This window comes from Zalophus californianus, chromosome 1, assembly GCF_009762305.2.
Source record: "Zalophus californianus isolate mZalCal1 chromosome 1, mZalCal1.pri.v2, whole genome shotgun sequence".
In the NCBI taxonomy this organism is placed as follows: Eukaryota; Metazoa; Chordata; class Mammalia; order Carnivora; family Otariidae; genus Zalophus; species Zalophus californianus.
Genome location: NC_045595.1, coordinates 191,219,770 through 191,231,984, shown reverse-complemented (window position 1 = coordinate 191,231,984; position 12,215 = coordinate 191,219,770).

The window sequence follows — 12,215 nt, the reverse complement described above, 5'->3', positions numbered from 1 at the left end:
TAACACCCAGTGCTGCGTACAGCATCCTTTCTTGATCAAAACTCTTCAGTGTATAGGGATAAAAGGTACATACCTCAATATCATAAAAACCATCTATGAAAAACCCACAGCAAATACAATTCTCAATGGGGAAAAACTGAGAGCTTTCCCTCTAAGGTCAGGAAACAGCAGGGATGTCCACTATCACCACTGCTATTCAACATAGTATTAGAAGTCCTAGCCACAGCAATCAGACAACAAAAAGAAATCAAAGGCATCCAAATCGGCAAAGAAGAAGTCAAACTCTCACTCTTTGCAGATGATATGACACTTTATGTGGAAAACCCAAAGACTCCACCCCAAAACTGCTAGAGCTCATACAGGAATTCAGTAAAGTGGCAAGATATAAAATCAATGCACAGAAATCAGTGGCATTCCTATACACCAACAACAAGATAGAAGAAAGAGAAATTAAGGAGTCGATCCCATTTACAATTGCACCCAAAACCATAAGATACCTAGGAATAAGTCTAACTAAAGAGGCAAAGAATCCGTACTCAGAAAACTAGAAAATTCTCATGAAAGAAATTGAGGAAGACACAAAGAAATGGAAAAAAGTTCCATACTCATGGATTAGAAGGACGAATACTGTGAAAATTCCTATGCTATCTAGAGCAATCTACACATTCAATGCAATCCTTATCAAAATACCATCCAATTTTTTCAAAGAAATGGAACAAATAATCCTAAAATTTGTATGGAACCAGAAAAGACCCCGAATAGCCAGAGGAATGTTGAAAAAGAAAAGCAAAGCTGGTGGCATCACAATTCCGGACTTCCAGTTCTATTACAAAGCTGTCATCATCAAGACAGTATGGTACTGGCACAAAAACAGACACATAGATCAATGGAACAGAATCGAGAGCCCAGAAATGGACCCTCAACTCTATGGTCAACTAATCTTTGACAAAGCAGGAAAGAATGTCCAATGGAAAAAAGACAGTCTCTTCAACAAATGGTGTTGGGAAAATTGGACAGCCACATGCAGAAGAATGAAACTGGACCATTTCCTTATACCACACACAAAAATAAACTCAAAATGGTTGAAAGACTTAAATGTGAGACAGGAGTCCATCAAAATCCTAAAGGAGAACACAGGCAGCAACCTCTTTGACCTCAGCAGCAGCAACTTCTTCCTAGAAACATTGCCAAAGACAAGGGAAGCAAGGGCAAAAATGAACTATTGGGACTTCATCAAGATAAAAAGCTTTTGCACAGCCAAAGAAACAGTCCACAAAACCAAAAGACAACCGACAGAATGGGAGAAGATATTTGCAAATGACTTATCAGGAAGTAAACAGATTTAAAAATGTGTACAAATTAGAACTCAGAAGACTTGGGAATTGATTAAATGAAGGTAGGGATTTCAATCTTGACTAACTAACTGCATAATGGATGGTTTTGCCAGTTACCAATTTTAGTTTCTCATAAATCTAATCACCCCAAAACTGCATTTACCAATTCTATGTAAATGCTTCTTTTGTATAGTTTTACAAATAACTTAGAATTCACCACCTGCAGTCAACACACACATGCACACACACACATGAAAACAAAACCAAAAGAAAAGAAAGAAGATATCAACTGTAATTTTTCTCATAGCATGGGGCAAAATGATCACTATGCTCTGTAGAATGGGTGTGCCCAGAATCATATAGTGATTATTTCTGAAAGTTAAAGATCAATATCCCATTTTTTTTGCCAGCATTCACATCCTTCCAGTTTTCTCTTTTTGCTATATTCACTATAGCTGCTTCATAATCTTACTGGGATTTCCAAGCCTTCTATCTCTCCCTTAACTTTTGATCTATTTACTACTCCTTATATCAATTTCTTTTTTATCTAGTCTAACATGTGGCCCATCACTTCAAACATTGATCCAATTTGGAAGGTGCTACAGTGACAGGTACTGACTGCCTCAGAAAACTTCTCTTACCTCTGCTTTTAGGTAGGGTGTCTTACATATTTGTCACCTAGAGTGTAAAAAGAATCACCTGGGACCTGCATAATAGGCAGGGTTAAGTGTTTCAGCCATGCAAAGTAAGACTGCTCTCTGACTTAATGGATAAACCAGACAGATCCTCAATTACAGTGAATTAATGAGATGATGGGAAAGAGCAGTGCAAGCCATCTTTGTAGTATGGAAATCTGGTTTCCCATCTCTAGCGTGACACTTAAAATTTCCTAAACTGACATAGCCTTCTTTCTGAAATGAAGACAATAAATTTCTACTTCGGTTATATCATGAGAACATAGTAGAAAATGAATTTAAACATTTTGTAAATAATCTAAACACTTTATAACTATTGCTTCATCAATATAGATATTCATTATATTACCATGTCAAAATGTGGACACTTAGTTTAATATTAGTTATTTCCTCCCCCGACATTTTCTAGGATGCTTGGTGGTCACAATCCTCACAGTTTCTCCATGCATTCTCCCTGTCTTTCTCCCCTATCCTTCAATAATGAAAACAACTGGGAGTGGAAAGTTTAATGACTTTTCCTACATCATACAGTCAGCTAGTGGTTGATGCTAAGCTACAGAATCCAGTCTTTATTTTTTTTTAAAGATTTTATTTATTTATTTGACAGAGAGATAGTGAAAGCAGGAACATAAGCAGGGGGAGTGGGAGAGGGAGAAGCAAGCTTCCCACTGAGCAGGGAGCCCGATGTGGGACCCTGGGATCATGACCTGAGCCGAAAGCAGACACTTAACGACTGAGCCACCCAGGCACCCAGAATCCAGTCTTTATATCTGCAGTCTAATACAATCTCTCCATAAGTTATGAAAATATTAGAAATTATATTTATATTGCTTATAATTTATATACCCAATAGTATTTATAATATCAACAGAATACTACCTAATATGGAGATCCAGTGTACTCTAAATGGCTTACACTTATGGAAAAATTTGATACTGCTTCTCATTTAGATACTTATTACAGAGGATAGAATTATTTTCCAGCTGGACAGGTCATGTGAGTTTTTTCAAATATCCAAGTCTATTCAAGGAAAGAATGAGAATAAATATTAAGCAGGATAACAAGATCTGCATAGGATTGTATTTAGATTTCTAAGAATTGGGGAGAGAGAATAAAGTGGGAGCTGCAAAGTCCTGACATGTTTAATATTTTTGAAGTATATCAGTTATTTTATCATTACTTAATACATCATAGAGCATGATCTACGCATTCTGTCCTATTACATTTAATGAATTTTCAGCTCTTAAACAGAGATGTGCTTTAATAGTGTCTTCGGAATTGAAGTCAATACATCGCCTTCCACATTTTACAATTTTTTCTCAACTTTTTGAATGCATCTATTCATTTAAGTATTTATCTATATAATGCAATCATAACTCAGGGCAGTAAAACAATGATTATAAATTGTTTAGTATTAAGGAAATACATTTTTAAGTTAACTAAAACGTCTCAAACTGTCATCATTTATTTTATTTGGCATAATTGAATATTCTATTACAAAGTGAGATCTGAAAATATTCCAAATATAATATGCAAGCAGTATCACACAGCAATGGCAGGTTCCATAACTGGAATATACATTACTCAAGGGGTTACACCACCATTTCCTTTAATTTGATCAGTTTAATTAAATCAAATAGTGTTATAATCCTCAAGAGGGAAACTAGTCTACTTATGATAATTCCATTAGAAATACTTGAAATATGAGCATTTTATAGTGTATGTTAAGAGCCTCGTTAAATATGAAGCGTAAAAAAGAAGTGAGCATTTGAAGATCACCAGAAATGCTATATTCTATGCTTTTGTTAACCCAGAAAGTGGTAAGAAATTAAGCCAAGTAAATAACCATAAGAAAAGATAAAAAATGTTATATTAGAAACCCACATAAAGTGCCGTAGAGTGATTTTATGTAGATCAAAATCAAACTGTGTCTACATGGAAGACATTTGCTATTGAAAGATATTGTATGTTCTGAAACAATTTGACATTCCCATTATTTAGGATAATATTTTCTCAATATCCAGTTCCTACTACTGATTCAGCCCTTCATTCATTCTGTGAGCATTATTGATAACCTGCTATTTGCACATCACTGTTAACACATACCCCTTCTTATCTGTCATCTTTAGTCATGTTACCATGTCTATGTGATGCTTACTCTCAAATAGACTACTTCCCTAACGTGGAGGTAGACTCTGCCAAAGTAACTTGAGGTAAAAATGGCGTTGGGGATGCAGGAGTTGATGGGAGCTGTGCTTCATAATTGAAGAGTGTGGCATGGTCCGTCAGTCAAAGATCAAGTTTATGGATAGCAATTAATTTTTTTTAGTCAAAATGGCAGGAATTAAGACCAAACAAAATGGCAGGAATTAAGACCAAACAAATGTTCAGTTTATTGTCTAAACCTGACATCTGGCATGCTTAAATATTTGAATTTTAATCCACTGGGAGAAAAAAGTTGAATACAAACAAGCTCCAATCCTAGCAATCAATACTAAAATATATATATATATATATATATATATATATATAAATAAAATATAATAAAACCAATATTCATAATAACACTTTGCTATCTAAAATGGGTTATCTTGTGTGCCTGGGTGGCTCAGTCTGTTAAGCGTCTGCCTTCAGCTCAGGTCATGATCCTAGGGTCCTGGGATTGAGCCCTGCATCGGGCTCCCTGCTCAGCAGGGAGTTTGCTTCTCCCTCTACCCCTCCCCCCTGCTTGTGAGCTCTCTCTCTCTCTCTCTCTGATAAATAAATAAAATCTTTAAAAATAAATAAGTGAAATGGGTTATCTTATTGTTTATCATCCCAGACAGGAGTATCACAATGGAGGACTTATTTTTCCATTTATTGCCAGTTTAATTAGAAGAAAGAGGAGCACCTGGGTGGCTCAGTCATTAAGCGTCTGCCTTCAGTTCAGGTCATGATCCCAGGGTCCTGAGCCCCAGATTGGACGCCCTGCTCAGCAGGGAGTTTGCTTCTCCCTCTGTCCCTTCCCGCACTTGTACTCTCTCTCTCTCGCTCTCTCTCAAATAAAATCTTTAGAAAAATAAGAAGAAAGGTAATTTACTGTGTTTATATATATATTTTAAAAAACACACACACACATATAACACACACATATAACCTTTTAAACTTTTGTCAAACACAGTATTTCAATTGGTAGAATATCAATCACAATTTCTTTGGATGCAATGATGAATTATGTGTATCATACCAAATCCAAATTCATTTTTTTCTTCTCGAATATATTGAGTTAAGAAGGATATTTTTTCCTAATTGTTAACCTATGTCCCTGTGGAAAACAACATTACCCACTGGAGTTTAGTGCTTATGTGCAGCTCATTTGCCTTTAGTTTTACAGACTCCACTCACTCCCAAAGTTGTCCCAGTCAGTAGATTGTCCCTCGCACTCTTCTATGAGACTGTGTCATATATTTGTAGTACCGTAACCATCTTTTGTCACAATGGTACAATTTAGAAGACAGTTTGGCAGTTTTTACAAGGCTAAACATAGTCTTATCATACTATGGTCTTAAGTGTTTGCCCAGTTAATTTGAATTGCTTATATCCACATGTACACAAAAGTCTACACAGAAGTATTTCTAGCAGCTTTACTCAGTGCCACAAGACTGGAAGCAACCAACTTCTCTCTAGAGTACTTCCATTTCCCATATACTTGAAAAAAGTCAATCTTGAAAATGTTTGCTTTCATTTCTGTAATTGAAATATTCTTCTGGGACACCTGGGTGTCTCAGTCGTTAAACATCTGCCTTCAGCTCGGGTCATGATCCCAGGGTCCTGGGATCCAGCCCCGCATCGGGCACCCTGTTCAGCGGGAAGCCTGCTTCTCCCTCTCCCACTCCCCCTGCTTGTTTTCCCTTTCTTGCTCTGTCTCTGTCAAATAAATAAATAAAATATATATTAAAAAAAGAAATATTCTTCTGTTTCTGTCTTCATGTTGATTTATGTACCGAAAGTCAAAAAACAATTTTAACAATAACAACAAAAAACTACTAATGAACAATGAAATAGATTCAATATAGATTTATACCAATGACCACCCTACCACAGCAACAGCATTCAGAAAATCCACACACTATGGCTGGTCTGCTCAGCCTGTTTTCTGATTGTATTTTTTGAAATACACTCCATCTCTAATTTTCCATTTTTTTTCCACTGACCCCCAGACTAATGGTCGGATGGCTCTCTGCTTCTCTGTATTTTTCTGGCCACCACATGGACTGGCCAGAGGCAGCAGCACAGAATAATTTTCCTACCATCACTGGAAACAGTATGTAGTTGGCAGTCTCTGAGAGTCAGATTCTGAGTGCAATTTTTTTTTTTTTTTATCAGTAGACATCTGCATGCTATCCTTGAAATGGAGGTTTAGTTACTTAGTGTGGCAAAAGTGTTATCAAAGGAGTGACTGTCGGGGACACCTGGGTGGGTCAGTTGGTTAAGCATCTGCCTTCGGCTCAGGTCATAATCCCAGGGTCCTGGGATAGAGTCCCGCATCAGGCTCCTTGCTCAGCGAGGAGCCTGCTTCTCCCTCTGCCTACCGCTCTGTCTCTCTCTCTCAAATAAATTAAAAAATCTTCAAAAAAAAAAAAAAAAGGAGTGACTGTGAGATTTAACCAAAAGCTAAAGTGTGAAGTCCATTCACTTGCACAAGTGTCTCACATACAACTAGATGTTAACAAGGCAGAAGATGGAAGTACTAAGTAAGGTCCCACAAAACTAAAACTGGCCTGTTTTCCTGAAATTATTAATAATTTTTTAGAAGTTTAAAAAAAAAAAACAGAAAACATCCAACAGGGCAGAACGGCTGCACAAGTGTATGATGGAACTGTTTAGTACCAATCTACATCACCTTATGTAAATATAATGACTTTTTTTGAGGGGGGGGAGAAAGAAAAAGTGGGGGGGGAAAGGGTGTAGGGAGAGGGAGAGGGAGAATTTTAAGTAGGCTTCATGCCCAGCTCAGAAACTGACTTGGGGCTCAGGGAGCAGTTTGATGCGGGACTTGATCTCACGACCTGAGACCATGACCTGAGCTAAGATCATGAGCTGAGCCGAAATCAAGAGTTGGACACCTAACCAACTGAGCCACCCAGATGTCCCAATATAATTACTTTCTAAGGAGAGTAGTTCATGCTAGAGTGGTCACTTCTATCTTCTGATCACCATGGTGTATTTGGTTACTCCCTTTCAGGAAGACTGCTTTATTCTCAATGCAAGTATGGAGACAGTTAGCTGTCTCAAGACAGTCAGGGTAAAGGGAAGATAAAGGAAAGAAAAGAGAGGAGAGGAACCAGCCCTGTTGGGCTTGTCTGTAAAGAGGTGAGGCCAAGTCAAAATCATGGTGTGCTGGTGGCCACAAATCAATATTGGAAAACAAACATTTCTCAAATGTATTTCTAAGCTTTTTGTGTTGTCACACTATATAATTTCACTGTTAGCTGCCCCCTTCACATAAACAAAACTGGTAACTTTCTTATTTTCAAGAAAGTTTTATGAAGATATTTCCTCTATTTTATATATGTTTGTCTTTTTAGGAACTAAAATATTCTTGAGTTTTGTGTATGAATATACAGAGTGATATCACCACTGTTTTCACAGAGGACTTGGAGACAGAGGAGGCCACGGAAAGGATGAGTTTCAGAAACCTTAGGAAACAGTTTTTGATATTTAGGTTTCATAATTTTAAAAGTAGGCTGGTGCTAGCTGTGAGGCTTAGGAAAGCAAAGAGGGTGGGGGGGTGGGGAGAGGAAGAATGTGCTGCTTGATTGGAAGGTACTCTGAGCACAGTGGTGTGAGAGCCCTCCTCCTGGCCCTCCTAATATACTAGTGGGACTTAACCCCAGAGGCCCATTTGCTATGGCAAAAGCATATAGCTAATTCCATTTATTTATTCAGTGGAGTGTGAGTTACTCTGCTAACATGATGGATATGTCTGCTATGACCTCATTGCTCTGGTCCTTAAGATGAGTCTTATTTCTACAAGCATTTCCATCTTCACAGCAGATAAAGTTATCATGAAGATCAGTGATTGTCAATCTTGGCAACAAATGACTACCACCTTGGAAGGTTGTAAAGCATACTTGTGACCAGCACCTTTTCCATTCTCTTAGCCACATGCTTATTTACTTGGCTTAAGCATAGGATCTGGACATTAAAACAAAAACACAAAGACAAAGAAACCTCCAGATGACTTAATGTAAAGCTGTTGTTGAACAGTAATTCTCAAGCTTTAGCTTGCATCAGAATCATCTAGAAGGGCTTTTTAAAGCACAGATCACTAGGTCTCAACTCTAGATTTATAACTCAGTATGTCTGTGATAAGGCCTACAAATCTGTATGTCTAACAAGTTTCTGGGTAATGTTGATGTGATGAGTCTAGGGATCATATTTGAGAACCACTGATTTATATCACATGAAGAGCTTGCTAACATGCAAAATTTTAACCGCTAAGTCTGAACTATGGCTTGATTAGTTGTATTTTCAACAAGTGCAATGAAATAAAATAGTTTATGGGTGCTAATGTTCTATTTTTAATGTAGTCATTGAAATATAATATCTCTAAATCTCATTGGTGAGAAGACTTCTGGAAATTATTTCCATTATGTCTAGCTCAATGCTTCTATTACTCTATAAAAGATCAGTATTCACATTACATCACTGTCAGTTTTCCATAAAGAAGATGATACTGTTTTTGAAAAAGTTTAGAAATAACAATACAATCAAATTATTTATTGCCATTTTTTTGAGAAGTTTTAAGGCATATTGTGAAAGTCTTATAGGAAAATGTAATGTGGAACATTTATAAAACTTTTTTCATCAAGAAAACGTTTTGATTAGAACCCCATAATATTGCACTAAACTCTAAATTACATGGGATACAATTCAAGAAAACTTACCATAGTCTCTTTTTTTCTTTTCTTTTATTATGTTGTTTTAATCACCATACATTACACCATTAGTTTTTTTCTTCTCATTTATAAATTTGTTTCTTTTTTTATGTTATGTTAATCACTATACATTACATCATTAGTTTTTGATGTAGTGTTCCATGATTCATTGCTTGCGTATAACACCCAGTGCTCCATTCAATACATGCCCTCTTTAATACCCATCACCAGGTTAACACATCCCCCCATTCCCCTCCCCTCTAGAACCCTCAGTTTGTTTCTCAGGGTCCATAGTCTCTCATAGTTCACTCCCCCTCCGATTTCACCCCTTCATTTTTCCCTTCCTACTATCTCCTTCTTTTTCTTTTTAACATATAACATATTATTTGTTTCAGAGTTACAGGTCTGTGATTCAACAGTCTTACACAATTCACAGTGCTCGCCATAGCACATACCCTCCCCAATGTCTATCACCCAGCCACCCCATCCCTCCCACACCCCACCATTCCAGCAACCCTCAGTTTGTTTTCTGAGATTAAGAATTCCTCATATCAGTAAGATCATATGACACATGTCTTTCTCTGATTGACTTATTTCACTCAGCAAAATACCCTCCAGTTCCATCCACGTCGTTGCAAATGGCAAGATTTCATTCCTTTTGATGGCTGCATAATATTCCTGTGTGTGTGTGTGTGTGTGTGTGTGTGTGTGTATGTGTGTGTGTGTGTGTATCACATCTTCTTTGCCCATTCATCTGTTGATGGACATCTTGGCTCTTTCCATAGTTTGGCTATTGTGGACATTGCTGCTATAAACATTGGGGTGCACATACCCCTTCAGGTTGCTACATTTTTATCTTTGGGGTAAATACCCAGTAGTGCAATTGCTGGGTTGTATTTACCATAGTCTCTTCATCTTCCCCTTAATTATCAAGAAGTTTAACTCAGGTAAAGCAGATTTCTGGAACTTGTATTTTCTTTTCTTCACATGTAAAGAGGATGATTAGTTTTTGACTCGATAGAATTAATGAAATGAGAACAATAATATAACTTTCAGAAAGGAATAATCATTGCTAACTTACTCACTGGGCATTGGGCTTTTTGTCTTTGATTTTGTATTCCCAGTATTTATTGCATTGAATAAAGTAGTGAGTGACTGAGTCACTATATATATATGAATTATAGGGTTTAGAGGAGACTTAAAGAGATAATGATGTGACAACAATTTATAATCTCAAAACCTCTAAAACACTGGTTGTTGATTAGTGTTACTATTGTTCTAATAATATAAATGATACCATTAGTATAAGGAAAGCAGTAAAGGGACAGGAGCAGATAGAGTCAATGCATGTGTATAGAACTAAACAACCAGAGGTGTGAACTTCAACCAAACAAAGTTCAATAAACTGGCATTTAAGATAGTAATGAGAAGTTGTTAAACTCTTTCTATCATTAGAACTACCTCTTGGTAATCAATTATAAATGAAATAACATAAAGTAACATAAAACCCAAAATCTATACATTTTATCTGCCATAACCAGTTGTTTAGGAACAATATAAAGTGTTAAATGAGAAGTAAAAACATGAATTCATGAAGTTCTGTAAAATGACTAGTATTTCGTCTTTTCCTCTGGTGAATGCGTTATATTGTATCATACCAAGCAGAAAGCATGGCATTTTTGGTGTGACATATTATACATTCATGTCTTTTCTAATAAAAGTCAACTGTCCTTTTACTTACAATTTGCATTAACAGCTCATCAATATAAACGGAAATGATTTATTAAAATATTACTGAGTGGAGACTGAATGGCTCAGGGGATTGATTGGTAATGGAATATGTAGTCTTTTATTTCTAGGTCACTGATTTGAATTACATCTTGGCAGAGAGTGGAGGCTATTCAGTGACATATGGTGTGTGGAAGAGGGTGGTGATGTCAGTCTTATTTTCAGTAAGTGCTGTCCATTTAGGTTTCAATATTTCAAGGAAATGGCACTTGACTCCAAAGCCTGTCTCCATGGATTCAAAACATTATTATATATACATGTGTAAAAAATGTTCATAAGGGAGATTAGTGTTACCAATAGCAGAAAAAAATATTATCCATTGAAACATTTCAATATGAAAATATTTTGCATGACCTATGTGGGTAGGTTTGACAAGCCTGAAAATAAATTTTTCAGGATGATTTAGGTTAATGTGCTCTTTTTAGTTTTTTTTTCCCCTAATGACTTCAGAATGTACAGCCCTTTCCAAGTTAGATTTATTTTATTATTGAGACTTTTTATAGAAGTAAAATTTAAAATCCTATGAGAATAAGTCATAGATTAAAATAATAGAAGGTTATAATTGAGAAAGACTAAGAAATCTCCTTAACTAACACCATTTTGGGGATCGAGAAAGTAAGAATTATAAAGCTAAAATGACTTTCCCAATATTATCCAGCTGCCCTGAGCTATAGCTGAATCATAAGTTCCAGACCAAAGCTCTTCTCAGCACTTGCACTATCTCTTGTTTAAGATGTAGTCCTGTATTATAGAAGTACCATTTCCTGTTCTTTTCAAGCCAAGAGAAAGCAAGGAATAATTACGTAAAGAGATTTAAAAGAAATTATTTGAAGAACTCATGATTATATGTCAAGGAAATCTAGTCTGCAGTCATACAGTTAGAATTAACAAGTACATTAACAAGATTGTTCAATACAAGCTCAGTCAACAATAATCAACCTCATTCTATATATTAGCAACAGAAATGTAGAAAATGCTATTCTAAAAAGAGTTCAATAGCTACAAAAATACATACATAGAAATAAGTTAACTAAAATATGTACAAGAATTCTATACAGAAGTGCATAAATCATTACTGAGCTATATTGTAAAATACCTAAAGAAATGGAAGAATATGGCAGGTACCGAGATTGGAGGTACAGGTTGTGTACAATTGTCAGTTTTCTCCAAACTAGTCTTGATTCAGTGCAATGTCAATCAAATGCCACTGTATGGGGGAAGGGGGAGGAGTAATAACACATCTGTTTTAAGATTTTATGTAAATGCAATGAGCTAAAAATAGGGGACATGGGAAATCAAACACTGACTTTTTAAGGCATGGATGGAAGGAATGATATGTCAATGACCAAAAGCACCTGCTTTTTTTTTAATTTTTAAAAGATTTTATTTATTTATTTGAGAGGAAGAGTGAGCGAGAGAGAAAGAGAGAGAGAGAGAAAGAGAAAATGAGTGGTGAAGGGAGAGGGAGTAGCTGATTC